At 54.0% G+C, this 20,092-nt stretch overlaps 1 long non-coding RNA gene across 1 annotated transcript in view; it reads right to left on the bottom strand.

Annotated features, from left to right (window-relative positions):
- Window positions 1–13,131: 13,131 nt before the first annotated feature.
- The window catches only part of LOC127487512 (uncharacterized), an 88,606-nt gene continuing 81,645 nt past the window's right edge, over window positions 13,132–20,092 (bottom strand). The window contains exon 3 of the long non-coding RNA XR_011386989.1: window positions 13,132–15,275. This is a non-coding gene — a long non-coding RNA (uncharacterized lncRNA). The remainder of the gene's footprint in view (window positions 15,276–20,092) is intronic.

Below are 20,092 nucleotides of genomic sequence, written 5' to 3'. Positions count from 1 at the left end.
ACGCGTGTTCTGATCTGGGTCTCAGACTCAGCCTCCAGGAACCGGGCTCACCCCGGCCCAGGCTCAGTCCATACCTAGAGCTCCTTGCTGGCTCTGGTCTCTCCTGCCGAGACGGCCGTGTGTCCCCGCCCCGTCCGTTCACTGATGGGACACCTTCACATTCTGTGTCTGAACAATGCCACAGCAAGGCACGCGCCTGTCCAGGAGCCACCTGGGACAGCCCTGCCTAAGTCCTGCCAGCATCAGCCTGACACAGAGCCAGTCCCATGAACGGGACACGCGGCGTGACTGGCAGCACGTCACTGCCACGCATTCTGTACCCGCAGCTCTTGACAGAGGTTTCACAGATTTCTTTACCTCAGGGTGCTCCCTGACTTACAAAGGACACAGCTTCCTTCCCTTTCACAAACTGGAGTTACTTCAAAGCATATTTTTATCTGTTATTAAGATCAAACAGATTTATCAAGATCATCGTGATAAATAGCTGCACGGCAGCAGTGCTCCTTCACACTCTGGAACCGAGGTTGTATGTCCTGACAACTCTGCTCACCCTTTATAATAATGATGGTATTGGTTATTGGTTTTTTAAGGACAGTCTCTCTTACTGGTCAGTAGCAGAAATCACCACACATGCAATGCTAGCATCCCATATGAACACTGGTTCGAGTCCCGGCTGCTCCACTTCCTATCCAGCTCCCTGCTAATATGCCTGGGAAAGCAGCAGAAGATGGCCCAAGTGCTTGGGCTCCTGCACCCATGTGGGGGACCTGGATGGAGTTCCTGGGTCCCAGGTTCAGCCTGGCCTGGCAGTGGTGGCATTTGGGAGTGAACCAGATGGAAGATCTTTCTCTAACTCTGTCTCTCTGCCCCTGTGTACCTGGCTTTCAGATAAATAGGTAAATGTTACTAGAGGGAGTAACTCCCCTCCCCCAGGAGCAAATCCAGGGTGGACAGTCCAGAGACTGGGGCTGTGGGACTTCAGACCGACAGCTCGTCCTCTCTCGGGTGAGAAGGTGACCAGGCTGGACGGCGCCTGTGAGTCCTCGCAGCCCTTCTGTGCGCCCAAGGCAGCCCACAGCGCTGGTCTCGTGCAGGCCGAGGAGCAAGGCTCCAGACAGTTGTTTTGTGGGGTGTGGGCAGCTCGAGGCTCCGCGTGCCAAGTGTCCCACAGCAGGTGGCAGCGGCGAGACAGAGACACGGAAAGGAACGAGAGGTCCCCTTGCCACCCTCTGGGAATCGTTTATGAAGGAGCCCATTCTGGGGGCATCTTGGAAGGAGGGCTGGGACATCACGGTGCTGGCAGTCACAGCCCCCGTCGGGGAGCGAGGAAAGCGGCAACAAAGGCCCACGTGGAGCTGAGAAGGAAGGCGCTTCCTGGGGAAGCACCAGCGGGCCGGGTTAGGACAACTCCGCTTATCAAGTCAGAAGCAATAAGCCAGGAAGATTCAGGCGAAAGAGATACCATCATTGGGGAGCTTAGGGAGAGTTGAAAATGCTGATTTAGGGGCTGGCGTTGTAGCTTAGCAGGTTAAGCCGCTGGCTGGGATGCCAGCATCCCATATGGGCACCCGTTTGAGCTCCTGCTGCTCTACTTCCGATCCAGCTCCCTGGGAAAGCAGTGGACCAAGTGCTTAGGCGGATGGAAGATTCCCTCACCCACCTCTCGCTTTCAAATACAATAAATACATCTTGAAAAAAACGGCAATTCACCCTGAGAGGCAAAGCACGGATCAACAGAACGTGCTTCTCTGTTTCTAACGGCCAGATGCGCTCCGTTTCTTTCAATAAGCATAGATTTACTGCCAGGCGCCAGGCAGGTGTTAGGGACACAGAGGTGCTCAGAGATGTGGAGTCGTGGGTTCCCGTGAGGGCCTGACTGGGGAGCGCCCGCAAGGCCTGCGGAGGATGGCTCTGCTTCATTCCAAAGGCACCGGGGGCCACCGCAGCTGTCGGAGCAAACGAGTCCCAGGAGCAAAGTCGTTAAGAAAATTAACCTGGCAGCTGTGTGCAGGGTGGGCTGGGAGTGGTGCAGAGACACAGGCAATAACTCAGAGAGGAGCGCATGCACAGGCATGGAGAGGAGGCGGGTGGAGTGCTGCTGTGGGCAGGGTTGTCCCCTGGAGCCTCCCCCGTGCGAGGTGCACTGGGCCCTGGGTGGCCTCTGGGCGGGGCACCCACAGCCCTGCCACCTCCACCTCCTTGCCGCCCCCGGAGGCGGAGTCTTCTCAGGGCGCCACGTTTGCCCTCCCGTTACCCTTCCTCCCAGCACAATGAGCCCTGTCTTCCCTGCTCCAAAGGCGGAGTGAGCGCACGTGAGCCAGCACCAGACTCCAAGCAGGAAAGGGCGCACCGCCAGAAGCAGCGGCGCCATGGCTCTTCCTGCTGGCGCTCGTCTCTTTCCAGACGGGGAGCCTGGGCATCTGCTTCTCAAAACCCTCGGCCCGAATTGGAGACCAGAGAGCAAACAGCCTCGGCAGCACCCCGGGCCTGCCACACTGCCACGGCCAGCGTGCGGCCACACCACACAGGAGACTGCGCCAACACCGAGGGCCGGGATACTCACCCTCTGCCTTCCCTCATCGCTCAGTTCATTAAGGAAAAAAGGAGCCACCCTTCGGGGGAGAGGGGGCGAGGGGAACCTAAAAGCCTCACTTGGGCCCTGCACAGAGCATTGTGCCTTTTCCTGGGTGAAGGAGCAGGTTTGATCTTTTCCCTTCATCTACAGGCAGAGGCTCCTCCCTGGGTGAGCGCTGGCCTCTTCCCAACGTCTGCTTCTGAGTGGTCGGCTCACTACACACTGCGTCCCCAAAAACACTCATGAAAACCCCCAGGCCCGGGAGGCAAGAAGGGGTGAGACCACGGTGACTGCAGGTTCACCCGGGACTGGTGAGCAAGGAGACCAGAAAATCCTACAAAAGCCAGCAAATAAAAGAAGAAAACGAGGTAGTGGCAGCGCATTTCGGTGAGGCTTCTTGTTGGGACTTTCCTTTGCTGGACTGCATGACGCCCGTGAGGCCTTGGCCACTGGCCACCCTGCGCGGCGGCACGGGGAGCATGCGGGTTCCCCGGCTCTCGGGTGCCATCAACTGTGCGATGCGCCGCCTGGTTATTAACAGCTTTTCACAAGAAGAAAGAGAGATGGTGTTAAAAGCACCCATCAATTACACGCTGCATTCAGCTTTCAGAACGCTCAAGGTGAAAAATATGCATGTGAGAATCAAGAAATACGGTCTTTTAATTCAAAGGTCACCATCAATTAATCAACTTAAAGGACATCAGCAAAATGAGTTCACCGGCACGGAGGGCGGTGCAAGCGAGCAGCGCAGGGCCACTGGGACGCGGAGGCGTAAGTGTGCCGGCGAGCCGAACGGGGATTCCAGGGAAGAAAGCTGCCAACACTGCCGGTCGCCCCTTACAGACCCTTCAGCACAGAGCTGACTTAAAAAAAAAAAAAAAAGACCTATTTATTTTACTTGAAAAATCAGAGTTACAGATAAAGAGGGAGATCGATCTTCCATCCACTGGTTCATTCCCCAGGACCTGCAATGGTCAGGGCTGGGCCAGACTAAAGCCAGAGGAGCCTGGATCTTCATCCAGGGCTCCCCTGTGGGGGCCAGGGGCGCAAGCACTTGGGCCATCTTCTGCTGCTTTCTCCAGCCATTAGCAGGGAGCTGGATCAGAAGTGGAGCAGCCGGGACTCAAACCAATGCACGTGCGGGATCCCGGCATCACAGGCTTGGTACACCACTACGCTGGCCCAGCAGAGCTGACTTCTAACACCCACGGTGGTACAACCTGAAAACGTACAGTAGGCACTCCACGAAGGAAAAACAAACAGCAGAGGACTGACAGTCTTACCCAAGCGTCCCAGGCAAGTGAGGCCATCGGGGAGTGGGGTGAGTGCGGGTGTATTTGTTGAGCCGATGACCAGGTCCAGGGCTGGAGTGGCCACCCAGCCTGGGCTTCCGTAGCCCACCTATGCTCTTCCTACCCAGTCAGGAGCTGCGGCATCTCAGCAGCATTGGCGCTCCCGCCCCTCGCGGCCCCCACCTTCCCCAGCCCAGCTCTGCTGCAGGGCCCCTGCTGCGTGGCCTCCAGGGTCATCTGAGACACAAACTGGAGGCATGGACATGGGGGGTTAAAGGTCACTACTGAACATCCCTGAATTCCCATCAGAGCAACCTGCAACCCTCAGACAGAATCTTCATCAACACTGGGAAGCACACAGGGGTGCCGAGCCCTCGCAGGCCCACACCAAGGGTTGTGCACAGGGAGAACGCACAGGGACACCTGCAGGCTGCAGCAGCTCTGGGAGGCCGTGCGGGGCTGGGCGCCCGGCCCGGAGCTCCAAGACTGGGCACCGAGGGGGCTTCTCAGAGCCAGACCCAGTGCTGGGGGTGGGGGGCACACAGGTCAGCGGAACCAGGGTTGACTCCCCATGAAGGAGAGGAAGCAAAGCGGGTGTCCTGGTCCCCCCACCCCCAAAGCAGCGGGTATGCAGGCAGGTCTGAGGTTGAACCTGGAGCCTGATGCTGTGGAGAGGTCACCGCCCACCGCGCACACCAGGTGTGATCCTGCTGTGGGGCCTCCGGGGAGGGAGCCCGTGGCAACCACGGGGCTGTGCAGGCTCTGGGGTGCCTGCAGGTTCACATTCCCCTCCTCCTGCCCTTGTTGGAAGCTTTGCAAACACAAGGTTGTAGAAGTCAATCAGGATTTTTTTTTTTTTGACAGGCAGAGTGGATAGTGAGAGAGAGAGAGACAGAGAGAAAGGTCTTCCTTTTGCCGTTGGTTCACCCTCCAATGGCCGCCACGGCTGGTGTGCTGCGGCCGGTGCACCGTGCTAATCCGAAGGCAGGAGCCAGGTACTTCTCCTGGTCTCCCATGGGGTGCAGGGCCCAAACACTTGGGCCATCCTCCACTGCACTCCCTGGCCACAGCAGAGAGCTGGCCTGGCCGGCGCCGCGGCTCAATAGGCTAATCCTCCACCTTGTGGCGCCGGCACACCGGGTTCTTGTCCCAGTCGGGGCGCCGGATTCCGTCCCTGTTGCCCCTCTTCCAGGTCAATCAGGGTTTTGGCCACATTGTTTGTCTGCTGAGAGCGCTTTGCTAACTCCCCAGTTCCCCAGATACACCTCAGGCAGGGCCACCACTAGTCTGTACTGCGGGGCTGGCTGTTGCCCCTGGGAAACTGTAACCATTTCACAGCACACTTTGCTTTTTAATAAGCAGAAGCAGCACATCCCGAAACAACAGTAAGAAGCACTGTAAACACGCAAACCACTGACAGTGCTTGGGGATCGTCAAGTGCTGGTGCTGTGCCTGTGTCCGACCCCAGTGGCTGAGCTGTGTGCTGTGTTGCGTCAACAGACTGCAGGACTCTTCCGTCCGCTGCAGTCTAGTGACTGAAATGTCACCACACCGGCCACCGCCCATGCTGCTCCCTCCCGCAGGAGCCCTTCCCCCAAACCTGGCTCAGACCGCTCTCTGCCAAAGAACTCCCCGAGCCTGGGTGGCCGCCCAGTCCCTCGTCCTCCTGTGCTCAGACGGCTTGTTCACCACAGGGGCAGCATAGGGCAGGGGCCTTCTCAGCTCGTTCCGGACCCTCTGCACGTGGTAGTGGTCTCCACCCACAGCTGCTCAGCCACCCTTGGCTGCAGTGAGAATCCAAGTGGAACCGTTCCACTCCTGAAAAGCCGACCACTCGGGGAGTGTGAGGCGGCAAAAACCAAAGGCGATGACGACACACATCAAAGGCCTCACCGTACTTATCCCTAAGCCCAGGTAATCCCACTGCTAGGAATGTATCCAGAGGAAACGATCAGAAATGTACAGGGAGATTTGCATACAAGGGTGTGAGGTATAAAGGCCTTCTCACCCTCACTCTACAAAGATCAGTCACACAATAGAGCATTAAGGAGGCTCAATACCTACGTCTCCACAGAGTATTTACTGACACGAGGAAATACACATTTATCAGACTTATCATACAGCAAAAGCATTAGACGGTGAATCAATACATTCACTAGCAACACAATTATTTAAAAATTTACCCTGAACAAATCTAACAAAATATTCAGTTTTATCCTGAGACTGTGAAACTGGAGGTATGTAAGCAAAACTCTTTACGTGAAGCGGTCTTGTGTCTACAGGAAAACTGACTGACTGTACTCACAGCCCCCTCCCTCCCGACCCCCAGTCTGTACGACGGCCGCAGCCACAGCGAGGCCCTTTCTTTCCAGGATAAGCCTCTGTGGATACATCAGCACTACCTGAAGCCTGGATTTTGCTCAGGATCCGTCCTGGTGCTGTCCGATTCCACGGACTTGCACCAAGGCATGCTGACCACATGGCATAGGACGGTTTCACTGCCCTAAACCGACCCCCGCCCCGTGCCCCTCCTCACACAAGCCCCTCACCCATCTCCTGACCCCTCATCACCGCTCTTCGGTGTCCACAGTTTGGCCTCCTCCCCGAGGCTGCTCAGCTGGACTCATGCCATTGCGGTCTTCGCATTCTCCGTTTACTGAGCAACACGCGCGTCACGTCCTCTGTGTCTTCGTGGTTGGCTGGCTCACTTTTTACCACTGAATGATACCACGTTACCTGCGAGTCCACGGTTTGTCGATTCCTCCCCTTCTGCTTTGTCTCCAATTTTCGACAGTTGTGAATAAAGCTGCGGTAAACACCGATGTGCTGGTTCTGATGTGATGCAAGTTTTCAACTCGTTCAGTGAACACCAAGCAGTGAACCTGCCGGGCACACAGAAGGAGCAGGGTTGCTTTTGGAAGAGGCTGCAGGCCTGTGCCACTGTGGATTCCCACCAGCAAACGTGGGGAGTCCTGCAGCTCCTTGCCCTCGCCAGCACGCAGCCTTCAGGGATTCACGTGCTTGACGTTTAGTGGACGTGCACCGTGGCAGCTTCTGGTTTCATGACGACTCCCTGAGGGCACCTGGCACTCAGCATCTGCTCCTAGATAAGTCTGTCATCTCTGATAAAGGGGATATTCAGATCATTCGCTCACTTTTTAAATTATTTTTTATCTAGTTGTGTGCGAGGGAGGGCGGGGTTGGAGAGAAGGGAGGGAGGGAACTCCCATCTACTGGTTCACTCCCCAGATGGCTGCAGGGACCAAAGCCAAGGGCTGGGAACTCATGGGTGTTGGCAGAAATCCAACTTGCACCATCACTGCTGCCTCCTGGGTGTGTTTTAGCAGGAAGCTGGAGTCAGGACCCAGAGCAGGAGCTGAACTCCAGCACTCTGAAGAACGACACAGGCATCCTGATGCTTCACTAAGCCAATGTCCAGCCTCTTGCCCATTTTTTAATTCACCTATTTTGAGTTTCAATAGTTCTACATATATTTCAGATACAAATCCAGAAAGGCACTATAGATACGTTGTATTTTCTGCTAGTCTGGCTTGTAATTGCATTCTCTTAACAGTGTCTTTCATGGAGCAGAAGTTTTAATTTTAATAAAACCAAATTTACTGTTTTTCTGTAATGGATGCTTTCAGAGTTGTATCCAAGACTCATCAGCAACCTAATCTCAAAGCCAGATTAGTTCTTGGCTCTGGCTTCATCCTGGCCCAGCCTTAGCTGTTGTGGGACTTTGGGAAGTGAAGAAGTGACCAGAAGATGAAAGTATATTCCTTTTCTCTCTCCTTCTCTCTCTCTCCCCCTCCGCACCATCAGTATCTGTCTCTCAAATAAAATTTTCAGACTGTATTGGCACACAATGGCCACCCATGAGCCAGGAAGAGCCTTCATCAGCTACCAAAGCTGCCAGTGCCTTGAACTTGAACTCCCTGTCTCCAGAAGCTAGAGAAATACATTTCTGCTGGTTGCAAGGCCCCCAGTCTACAGTAATTTACGACAGCATCCCCGGATGGACTACCATATTCACACAGTAACCTCGCACCCTGCCACCTTGCTGTCAGTGTTCTGTTTTTGTGGATTCTTCGGAATTTCCCATACAGGTATCACAGTCACCTGTCGGCTTTACTTCTTCCTTTCCTAGTGGTATGACTTTTGTTTCTTTTTCTTGTCCACCCCTTAGCTGTGACTTCAAGTGCAACGTCCAACAGGAGAGAAGGGGACGTTCTTCCTTGTTCTTGATCTTGGGCGCAAAGTATCTAACTTCCGGTAAGGATGACGTCAGCTCTACCTTTTTTAAGACGTTCTTTACCAGGCTGAGGACATCCTCCTCCTTGTGGACTGAACTGTGTCCCCTTAAAAACCATGTAGGAGTACTGACCTCCAGCATCTTAGAATACAGTTCTACTTGGAGACAAGCCCTTCAAGGTGGCAATTAAGTTAAAGTGAGGTCATCAACACAATGCCCAATCTAATATACGAAGACACAAACAGGCACAGAGGAACAGCAGGGTGAAGACAGGCAGAAGACAGCATCTCCAGAACAAGGAAAGAGGCCCCAGAAGAAACCAGCACTACCAACACCTCGACCTTGGAATTCTGGTCACTGTGGATTTGAGAAAATAAATGCTATGCTTTAAATCACCCGATCTGTATTACTTTGTCATGGTAGCAATAACAACAGGTCATATATCTCCAATTCTTAGTTTGCTAATGGTCTTTTATTAAGATTTATTTATTTATTTGAAAGGCAGAGTTACAGATAAGCAGAGGCAGAGAGAGAAGTCTTCCACCTGTTGGTTTACTCCCCCAATGACTGCAATGGGTCCTAAGCCAGGAGCCTGGAGCTTCTTCCAGGTCTCCTATGTGGGTGCTGGAGCCCAAGGACTTGGATGATCTCCTGCTGCTTTCCCAGGCACATTAGCAGGGAGCTGGATTGGAAAAGGAGCAGCCCGGGCTCAAACCAACGCCCATATGGGATGCTGGCACTGCAGGTGGCTGCTTTACTCACAACATCACAGTGCCAGCCCCAACTAAGAGTATTTTTTTAAAAAACAACGTAGGGGTGTTATATTTTGTCAAATGATTTTTTGTACTTATTGATATGATCATATGACTTTTTTATCCTGTCGATGTAATAAATTAATTTTTGAATGTTGAATCAGCCTTGCATACTTGAAGTAGATCTCACTTGGTAATGGTATATAATTATTTTCAAACATTGTTGGATTTGGTTTGCTAATATTTTGTTGGAGATTTTTACGTCACTGCTTGTGAGAGATGTTGATCTTCCTTTACTGTCAAGGCTTTGTCTGGCTTGGTCTTACACAGTAGGTCAGGAAGTACTCCCTCTGCTTTAATGCTGTAGATAATAGGCTTAAGTAATCCACTCGATGTTTGGCAGAACTCGCCAGTGAACCCATCTGGGCCTGGGGCTCTATGTTTTGAAAGCTGGATAAGTAATTACTGGTTCCATGTCTTCAACAGATACAGACTATCCGACTAGTTCTCCTCGTGTGGCTTTGGCACACTGTGCCCTTCAGGGAACTGGTCTGTTTCATTCAAGTCACCAAGTGCTCAGAGTAGACCTAGATTTAATGCCCACACTTCAATAATGACCCCACTTGCATTTCTCTTATCACGAAATTATGTCTTCTCTCTTATTCTTAGGCTGACTAGAGCTTCATCAGTTTTATTATCATTTTGCTTAGAAAATATTTATTTTCTTTATTTGAAAGACAGAATGACACAGAGAAAGGGGGGGGAGAGAGAGAGAGAGAGAGAGAGAGATCTTCCATCTGCTGTTCACGCCCCAGTGGCTGTGATGGTTGGGGCTGGGCCAGGCAGAAGCCAGGAGCTCCATCTGGGTCTCTCGCGTGGGCAGCAGGGGCCATCTTCCCCTGCCCTCGCAGGTGCACTAACAGGCAGCTACACTGGAAGTGGAGCAGCCAGGACTGGAATCAATGCTCCAACAGGGGATGCTGGCATTCACAGGCAGTGGATTGAACCCCTAAGCTACAACAGCCCCATTATCTTTGCAAAGAACATTTGGCTTCATTATCTCTACTGTTTTCCTGTTTTCAGTTTCACTGAGTCTCGCTCTAATCTTTATTTCGTTGCTCCTGTTTTCCTTAGTAGTTTTCTTTCTAGTTTAAGGCAGAGGCTCAGGTTATTGATTTTAAGTTTTCTTTTCCTTTTTAATATATACAAATACCTTCAGTGGTATAAATTTACCAGTAGGCAGCACTTTTACTGCCTTCCACACATTCTGACAAATTCTATTTCCACATTCATTTAGTTCAAAATATATTTTTAATTTGTGATTTATTCTACTCATTTCTTATTAAGAAGTGCACTTCTTTTTACATTTTCTTGAGAGACAGAGAGAAAGAGAGAGAGAGAGAGGAGACAGAGAGAGGTCCCATCCACTAGTTCATCCCCCAGATGCCCACAACATCAAGCGCTTGGCCAGGCCAAAGCCTGGCGCCTGTAACTCAGTCCTGGTTTCCCACTTGGTTGGCAGGGATCCAGTTACTTGAGGCATCACTGCTTCTTCCCAGAATCGGCATGAACAGAAGCTGGAAGCAGGAACCAGAGCCAGGAACCAGAGCCACTCAGCCTTCCATGGGATGTGACCACTGTAACCAGGGCCTTAGCCACTGGGCTAATACCCACCCCTAGAAGTATGTTTTCAGATGTACAAACATTTGGGGGTTTTTCACCTATCTCTGTTACTGATTCTGCCTTAATTCCACTGCAGTCTGAATGCCCTTTTGCATGGTTTGCATTCCTTTGTACTTACGAGGCCGTGCACTAGGGGACAGAGTGGGGTCTGGTGACTCCAGCACGTGAGCTTGGGAAGAGTGCGTATTCTGCTGCTGCTGGTGAAATGCTCCATGAGGGCCAGCCAGGTTCAGGGACTGGTGGCGGTGCTCAGGCACCGGCGTCCAGGCTGACCTTCTGCCTGCCAGAGCTTCTGCCTCTGACACAGGGGCTTGCGGCCTGCAGCTGTCCACCGCTAAGTTCCGTGCATTCTCCTCGCGTCGTCTGATGCTTGCTCAGGGGCACACACACCACTAACTGCTCAGTTTTCTCGCATTTTGGCAGGTTACCCCACGTCGTGTCCTTCTTGGTCCCTGACCACGCTCCTGGCGCCGCAGTCTACTTCAGTTGAAATTAGTGCAGCCCCGGCAACTTTCTTTTGATCACTGTTGCCGTGACGTATCTCCCACCACATGATTAACTCTGCCTTCAAAGTGGGCTTCTGGTATTCAGCACAGCTGAGACAGTCTCTGCCCTCTACCTAGTGCATTTACTCATTCATCTTTAAAGTGGTTAATGGTGAAGTCAGATTGATCCCCACCATATGTAGTGGTTTTCTATTTGCTACCCTGTTCCTTTTCTATTTTATGATTCCATTTTTCTCTACTATCAGTTAAATCCAAACTGCCTTGAGTTGGGGGGATACACGTACAGCCAATCTACTCCCACTTTTTATTTATTTATTTATTTGAAAATCAGAGTTACACAAACAGAGAAGGAGAGGCAGAGGCAAAGAGAGAGAGAGAGAGAGAGGTCTTCCACGCGCTGGTTCACTCCCCCAGATGACTGCGTGGCAGGAGCTGCGCTGATCCAAAGCCAAGAGCCAGGAGCTTCTTCCAGATCTCCCATGTGGGTGCAGGGGCCCCAGGACTCTGGCCGTCTTCTAATGCTTTCCCAGGCCATAGCAGAGAGCTGGATCAGAAGAGGAGCAGCCAGGTCTCACACCAGTGCCCATATGGGATGGTGGCACTGCAGGTGCTGGCTTTACCCGCTATGCCACAGCGCTGGCCCCTAAACCTACTTTCAGATAACACACCATCACTGCATGGGCCACGAAGTGTCTTGCAGCAGAGTAAGCCCGATTCCCCACACTCACCTTACCTTACTGCCCTGCTGTTTGCACATCCTGTTCCCTAAGCTACGATCACCGGATACATCGTTCCATTATCACCTTGAACCAACTGTTATCTTTTAGATGCATTAATAATTTTAAAACTAAAAGGTTCTATTTTATCTCCATTTACTCCCACTCTAAGACTCTCCTTGGGCTTACAGCTTTCCTCTACCACAGAACGTCTTTCAACATTTCTTACAAAGCTCCCTCAGTCCCACTCTTCTGAGGGACCTCGCTCCTCCCTCACGTTTGAAGGACGGCGTCACTGGACACAGACCCGAGCCTCTGCCCTCTCCGGGTGCTGTGAACGTGTCGCTCACCCGCCTCTGACTCGCACGGTCTCTGTCCTTGCTGACCACAGACGTCCTAGGCTCGTGCTCTGATGTCTGCTACTAATTCTTTAAAACGCTCACCTATCATCCCTCCAAATATTTCTTCAGTCTGTCCTCTCTTTCTTCTCCTGCTGGCATTCCCATCACGCGTATGTCACATCTTTCCTGACTGTCCCATGGTTTTCAGGTTTATGTTTTGGATGTTGGTGGTTGCTCCTTTTCCCTTTGCGTTTCAGTTTGACAGGGTTCTGTAGATTTTTCGCCTCTCTGCTCATATTTCCCAACACGTTATCTCATTCATTAAAACTATTAGCATATCGTGTATTGTATATTAGCATATTACATATAATATTAGTATATTATATTTATATATATATATATTTGTTTAAATTTCTAGCCTGCAAGGCTGGCATTGTGTCAAAGGGGATAAAACTGCTACCTGCAGCACCAGCTTCCCACATGGACACTGGTTCAAGACCCAGCTCCTCCACTTCTAATCCAGCTCCCTGCTAATGCATCTGGGAAAAGAGCAGCAGACGGCCCGAGTATTCGGCCCCTGCACCCACGTGGGAGATCCGGAGGAAGCTCCTGGCTTTTGGCTTCTGCCTGGCCGTTCTGGAAGTGAACAGTGGATTGAGGATGTCTCTGTGTGTGTGTGTGTGTGTGTGTGTCTTCCTCTGTGTAACTCTGACTTTAAGATAAATACATAAATCTTTTAAAAAAAATCTAGCCTGCTAATTGCAGAATCTCTAATGTATCTGAGTCTGGCTCACGTGGTGGATTTGCCTCTTTGCACTGCGACCTTTGCAGTCAGCACGCCTGGTCTTTTCTTCTGAGAAGTGGACCTGATGGAGGCAGCCAGGGCTCTGGTGCGAGGTTTACCTGTGCAGGGGCTGGTGCAAAGTTTACGTGTCCAGGGGCTGGTGGGTTTACCTGTCCAGGGGCGGGTGGGTGTACCTGTCCAGGGCGGGTGGGAGGTTTACCTGTGCAGGGGCTGGTGCGAAGTTTACCTGTCCAAGGGCTGGTGCGAAGTTTACCTGTCCAAGGGCTGGTGGGTTTACCTGTCTGGGGCGGGTGGGGTACCTGTCCAGGGGCGGGTGGGTTTACCTGTCTGGGGCGGGTGGGATAACTGTCTGGGGCGGTGGGTTTCCCTGTCCCAGGGAGCGGTGGTTTCACAGGCTGGGTTTTCCCCAAGTCGCTGCTGTGGTCTCTCCTGCTCCAGTGGGTTTTCAGAGACGCCTGGAACAGGACGTGAGGCCTGCAGCTCTGCCGCTGTGACTGCCTTGGTTTCGCAGGAGCCTGGCTGCTGTGTGAGGCTTGGGAGGGAAGGAAGCTCTCAGGCTCAGCACCTCCCGCCCGGGCTGCGGCCTCACCAATGCTTCTCAGCCCTCTCATCCGTTTTTACTTCCCACCGTTGAGACAGGAATGCAGCAGGCTGGGGTGGTCCTCAGCCCACAGTTCTGGAAGCACCCCCCCCCAGGCTAACACGCCTCCTCAGACCACGCACACTTCCCTCTGGGAGCCCCCCCAGGTTACCACGCCCTCTCAGACCACGCACACTTCCCTCAGAGGCTCTTCTCTAGGCTGCAGGGGACCACAGGCGCCGCCGTGGCAGGTGTGCCCAGCCGGTGGGCTCCAACACCGCCCCGCGGCAGGTTCCGCAGGGCTTCCCGTGACAGGGACGAGCAGTCCTGGGCTTCCACAAGGAACCGGACAGCTGGCGCAGCACAAACGCTGTCAGCAACCTGACATGTCTGTGGCACTCACGGTCTCACCAATGGGGTTGCAGCTGCATCCTGAGCATGGGGGCAGGTACGGCGCCAAGGGGATGTGACCCTACTGCTCCCGCCTGCCGCAGCCGCCAGCCCACAGGAACACACCTGCCCCTTCAACTACGTGCTCAGCTTGCCGTCCACTTAACCGTGTGGATCGTTCTGCCGGCCTTCCATTCCTCCGGTGCTGTAAACCGGCCAAGGTCTGAACAAGTGTTGTCTCCTAAGTTGCTATGAAGTTATGTAATAATAAATGTGATACTCATTCTTTCTCATTTCATTTACTTGAAAGGCAGAGTAACAGAGAGAGAGAAACAGAGAGAGAGACAGACATAGACAGACAGACACAGAGAGATCTTCTATCTGCCGGTTCCCTCCCCAAATGCCTGCAACAGCCAGAGACAGGAGTCTGGAACTCCATTTGAGTCCACAGGGTGCGGGCAGGGACCAAGTACCTGGGCCGTCATTTGCTGTGTCTGAGGAGGCACCAGCAGGAAGCCTGATGGGAATCAGAGCAGCAGGGACCTGAACCAGCACTCGGATTATGGGATGCAGGCATCACCATCACGGGCAGTGGCTCAACCAGCCGCACCAGACCCCGCGTGACGCTCCGCTCTTCATAAAGCGGTTCTGTGGTGTCATGTGACATGAGCCTCACAGCACTGAGCAGGACAGCCCTTAGTTTTGCAGACTGCAAGGCCTGACGGGGAGGATCCTACACTGGTCGGCAACAACTGGCCTGGATTCAGGGCTCCTGGACGCAGGCCCCCGCTGCACAAACCGTCTGGGGAGGAGCTGTGCACGGAGTAAGTTTGTTCACTTTGGGCTCTGCCAGGGCATTTCGCACGACAACAGCAGGTGGGCTCAGCCCGATGCTCGTCCTCCCCAGCACAGCACAGCGTGGGAGAGACAGCGGGGAACTGGGCAGTGTTTCTTCCTCCGTGATTCAGTTTTGGGGTCAAGAAGCACAGAAGTCACGCAGTGCCACCAAATAGCAGATGGCATTGTAGAAACAATCTCCAAGAGTTTCTGTTTTACACTTGGGCAAAACATCTTGGCAACGACAAGCATCAGTCCCGGCTGCAGAAAAGCTACTCACGCCTCGGTATATCAACACCACCCCTTTGTTGGTAAATTATTATTTTTATTACAGAAAACAGAGTCATCAAAAGGCACCTGCGCCTCACCACTTGTTCTGAGTTTGTATACCCAGGCCAGGCCAGGCCAGCCAGGGCCGACATCACCGGGCAGAGCAGCACAAGCCCTGGGCCACGATTCGTGAGAGTCAGATGTAAAAGCGAAGTCCGTGGTGAGACAAAGTCTTCTCTAGCCTTTCTGAGACATGCGACACCTTCTTGCTCTCTGAAATGACAAATGTGCAGGAGGAGGGTATGCCAATGACCCCAACTTGATGCCCACGTGGTGCATAGTGGTGTTGAAGCATCACATCGTGTCCAGTAACTTTTTATCTGTCAAGTATTTTAAGCCAAATTTTAGGCTGACGAAGGTTTTTTCTATGCCATGTGAATCTGTCCATCTTAGCACAGATGGCGTCAGAAAACACAACCCTGAGTGTCTTGGTCTCTACGGAAAGCTGTGCAGTGTCCCTGAGTTAGGCAGCCCGGGTCTTGACACCCCTGGGCTATCCTGGGATAACCCAAGACCTTCCGGAATCTCACGCTTCTGGGGGCGCACCCTTCTCATCCCAGTACTGCCCCATCCTCACACCCCAACGTGCAGCACACGGACAGGGGGTGCTGACCTGTTGCTGCACCCTAGTCCTGCCCTGCACCCCACGAGACCAGCCAAGCCCACCTCTCACTGAGTGACCCTGACTTGGGGTCGCATCATGGAAAGTGTTGTTGGGGGGGCAGCTCCTTGGGGAGGGAACCCCTGACTCGAGATGATCCCCTCCCAGTCCCCACAGAGCTCTCGCTGGGGACTTTGAAGCCCGCGCTCCTGGGCAGAGCCGCCTCCGGCGAGTGTGCAGGAGGTCGAGGCAAAGCTCCACTGCGGCTGCCCTGCTTCCCAGGGCTCCACACGCTCGGGCAATCACACCCACAGCAAAGAAACCAACAGAGTGTGGCCAGGGGGCCCCGTGACTCCCCTCCTCCCGCAGGTCCCTACTGCTCTGTACCAGGTTCCCCGTCTCCAGCACAGGAGCCCAGGCTCGCACCCGGACAGCTGCGTCACGCAGGCCCAAGTTCTGGAGTCAGGACCTTCAGTCTTTGTGTCACCTGGGTCCCGGAATCCCCCCACTTCCCACAGTACTCAGGAAACGTGGAACCAACAGGTGCACGGACGACAGCAAGGGTGGGTGCTACACACAGCACCAGGGAGGAAATGCGCGGCAGGGGTCTTACTGTTCTCACGGCAAGGCCTGGATGAATCTTACAACCAGGGAGTGTGGGGGCTGTGCTGGCCATGGACAGATCTGTCCTGCCATTGTCCCTGCTGGCAGAGACCACCAACCTTTGTCCTTTGTCCCAGGCCCTGAGGAGGAAGCTGGAGGATCTGTCTTCCGGCACACTCACCCTTCAACTGTTCCCAAGTCACCACCCCCAGGGCAGGCAGGGACGGCTCCGTGCGAACCACCTCAGAAGGAGCTGAATTAAATGCTGAAGCGGAGGGGACAGAGGCTTCACCAGGAGCTTCCATGTGCACACAGGTGAGGATCCCGTGTGTGCGCGCGTACATGTGCGTACACACAGGCATGCGTGTGCATGCACTGAACTAACTCCCACGGCAGCTCTACACGTCAGCACTGGCGCATGCTCCACCGCGGAGGAACACGGGACCTGCCACGGGAGCACCCGCCTTGCCCTGCGTTGTCTGCGTGTCCCTTGCCACACAGATCGCAGGGCTGGCTTGCTTGCTCAGGCCCTTCCTCTACACAAGGGTTAAAACTTTATGACTTCATTGTTGTGATGATAAATGTATTGATATTACAGGTTTAAATGTTTCACTCATCCTAAAAGGTCATTTTTAAACTTGACTTTGGAAATAAGCGTGTTAAAGAAAGTAAATCATCAGTTAAAAAAGACAGACAGACACCTGATCTAACAGAGCCAGAAAGTGGACCACTATCCATGTTTTAAACAAACTACGTCTCATCACACCAGCCTCACATGCGGCGTCCCTTCTGGGGATGAGACATCAGGCTGCAGCGTCCGTCGGGCCTTGAGCAGGGGGAGCTAGGGCCTCCGAGGGGCACTCAGCAAGTACCAAGGAGTGGGCGGCGGCTCTGTGACTCCTGGTTTCCCTCCTTGGCCTGGACTCTGGGTCTAGGAGGTGGTCAGCAGACAGGCACTGTGTGAGCAGGGTCAGGCGTGGGCTCAGCAGGGCGGTCTCTGTGTGAGCAGGGTCAGGCGTGGGCTCAGCAGGGCGGTCTCTGTGTGAGCAGGGTCAGGCATGGGCTCAGCAGAGGAGTCACTGTGTGACCAGGGTCAGGCGTGGGCTCAGCAGGGCGGTCACTGTGAGAGCAGGGTCAGGCGTGGGCTCAGCAGGGCGGTCACTGTGAGAGCAGGGTCAGGCGTGTGCTCAGCAGGGCGGCCACTGTGTGAGCAGGGTCAGGCGTGGGCTCATCAGAGCAGTCACTGTGTGAGCAGTCAGACTAACTTCTGGGACCTGGAGGCTCCAGGCCTCTGCCTTGTCTTTGGCCTGGTGATCTTAGCTAATGCTACCTGCTTCCCTCCCTCCCTCTCTCCCTCCCTCCCTCTCTCCCTCCCTTCTTTCCTTCATCTGAAAGGTAGAGTTACCAAGAAGCAGAAGCAGAGAGAGAGAGAAAGTTCTTCCATCTGCTGGTTCACTCCCCGATTGGTCGCTACAGCTGGAGTTTCACTGATCCAAAGCCAAGAGCCAGGAGCTTCTTCCAGGTCTTCCATGGGAGTGTAGGGGCACAAGGACTCTGGCCAGCTTCCACTGCTTTCTCGGGCCATAGCAGAGAGCTGGATTGGAAGTGGAGCAGCCAGGACTCGAACCAGTGCCCACGTGGGATGCCGGCACTGCAGGCGGTAGCTTTACCCGCTACAGCACAGCGCCAGCCCCTTCTCTTTCTGATTCTCTCCTTTTTCCCAGAAGTTTAAGTTGATGCTGGATTCAGGGCTCTACACAGATCGCTGAAATGAGCCATGCTGTCCCTACCCCGCGCAGTCCAAGGTAGAAGGACCCAGGAATTCCCTTCCCATCGAAGGAACAGACGCTGAGGCACCCACACCACACCAAGGCCCCACGAACCACCAGCCCCCTTGGAAGTTATTTTATAGAAACATAAAACAAGACAAGTGACAGCCAAGGTTCTTGGGCAGGACCGGGCATCCTGAGGCCTTGACCACCCACAAGCGTGCAGGAGGGTGGGCCAGCCAGGGCCAGCACTGTCAGTCCTTATGAAGGCCAGGGCCTGGGCAGAGCCAAGGGCCACTGGCATCCTACATCTCTGCTTGACGTCGTTTCTTTCTCACCCACAGTCACATGACAAAGCCATCTTCTCCCGGGTGACTGGCACCTCACACTGTGACCCCCACAATTCCAGTCACAGCCCTCCCAACCTGTCCCACGGGGGATGGGATCCCAGAGTCTGTCCTGAATGCCCCCCACCTCACTGGGTTCTCACCAGGTCATGGCCGCCCACCACGGCCTCTTGACCTTTCTCGTTGCTGCAGGAGTCAGCCTCCCCCTCCCCTGACTTCTGGGCTAGAACTCACGGCCTTTTTCCTTTGTCCATCTACACACCCCAACCCCTAACCGACCCTGAGCACCTGCGGGAACTGGCATGGTGCAGTGTTCCTGACAGAACTGAGGAAGGCTGCCCCAAAGCTAACGAGACCATCCCCGGTGGAGCAGCAGGAAATGTGACCAATGGAGCAGGGGATCTGACCAAGGAGCTGGAAACAGGAGGGGCTGAAATCTAAGGACGTCTTGCGGTTGGAGACCAGGCACCCATCCTCCAAGCAGCCTCTGCTCTCGTGTCCCAGGAAGGCCATGGCTCTTGCAGGCCCCTGTCCAACCCTGGGAAGAGGCCGACGGCCCCGATGTGTTCTGCTTGGATTCCACCCCCACCCCCAGTCCTACTGTGCAGAATGGCCTCTGAGGACAGGGCAGAGTGAGGACGGAGGCTCCTCAGCCATCACCATGCAAGGGGGAAGGCCCCACCCCACAGGCTGCCAGCCACCCTTCTGTAGTCCCTGCTGTCTGCCTGCCCTGCTCCCAGGCCCTGCTGGCCAGGCCGCCCAGACCCCACACCGGGAGCTTCCCATACTCCACCTGTCCCCTACTCTGCTCTTCTGGGCATGGAGGCTACAGGTCAGACTCTGCTGCCCCTGCCACAAGTCTGTCCCCTACAGTATCCCACACACAGATCTGTCCCCTACAGCATCCCACACAGAGGTCTGTCCCTAAGTATCCCCCACACCCAGGTCTGTCACCTACAGCATCCCACACACAGATCTGTCCCCTACAGCATCCCACACACAGGTCTGTCCCTTACAACATCCCACACACAGGTCTCTCCCCTACAGTACCCCACACAGGTCTGTCCCTACAGTATCCCACACACAGGTTTGTCCCCTACAGCATCCCACACACAGATCTGTCCCCTACAGCATCCCACACACAGGTTTGTCCCCTAAAGTACCACACACACAGGTCTGTCCCCTACAGTACCCCACACACAGGTCTGTCCCTTACAGCATCCCACACACAGGTCTCTCCCCTAGAGTACCCCACACACAGGTCTGTCCCCTACACCATCCCACACACAGGTCTGTCCCCTAAAGCATGCCACGCACAGGTCTGTCCACTACAGCATCCCACACACAGATCTGTCCGCTACAGTACTCAACACACAATAATGTCCCGTACAGCATCCCACACACCCAGGTCTGTCCCTATAGTACCCATCAAACAGATCTGTCCCCTACAGCATCCCACAGACAGATCTGTCCCCTACAGCATCCCACAGTCAGGTCTGTCCCCTACAGCATCCCACGCACAGGTCTGTCCCTCCAGTATCCCACACACAGGTCTGTCCCTATAGTACCCCAAACACAGGTCTGTCACCTACGGCATCCTAAACACAGGTCTGTGCCCTAGAGCATCCCACACACAGGTCTGTCCCTAAAGTACTCCACACATAAGTCTGTCCACTACAGCATCCCACACACCCAGGTCTGTCCACTACA

Source organism: Oryctolagus cuniculus, chromosome 2, assembly GCF_964237555.1.
Source record: "Oryctolagus cuniculus chromosome 2, mOryCun1.1, whole genome shotgun sequence".
Taxonomy (NCBI): domain Eukaryota; kingdom Metazoa; phylum Chordata; class Mammalia; order Lagomorpha; family Leporidae; genus Oryctolagus; species Oryctolagus cuniculus.
Note: the sequence above shows the minus strand (reverse complement) of the source record. Positions and strands in the feature narration are given on the sequence as shown.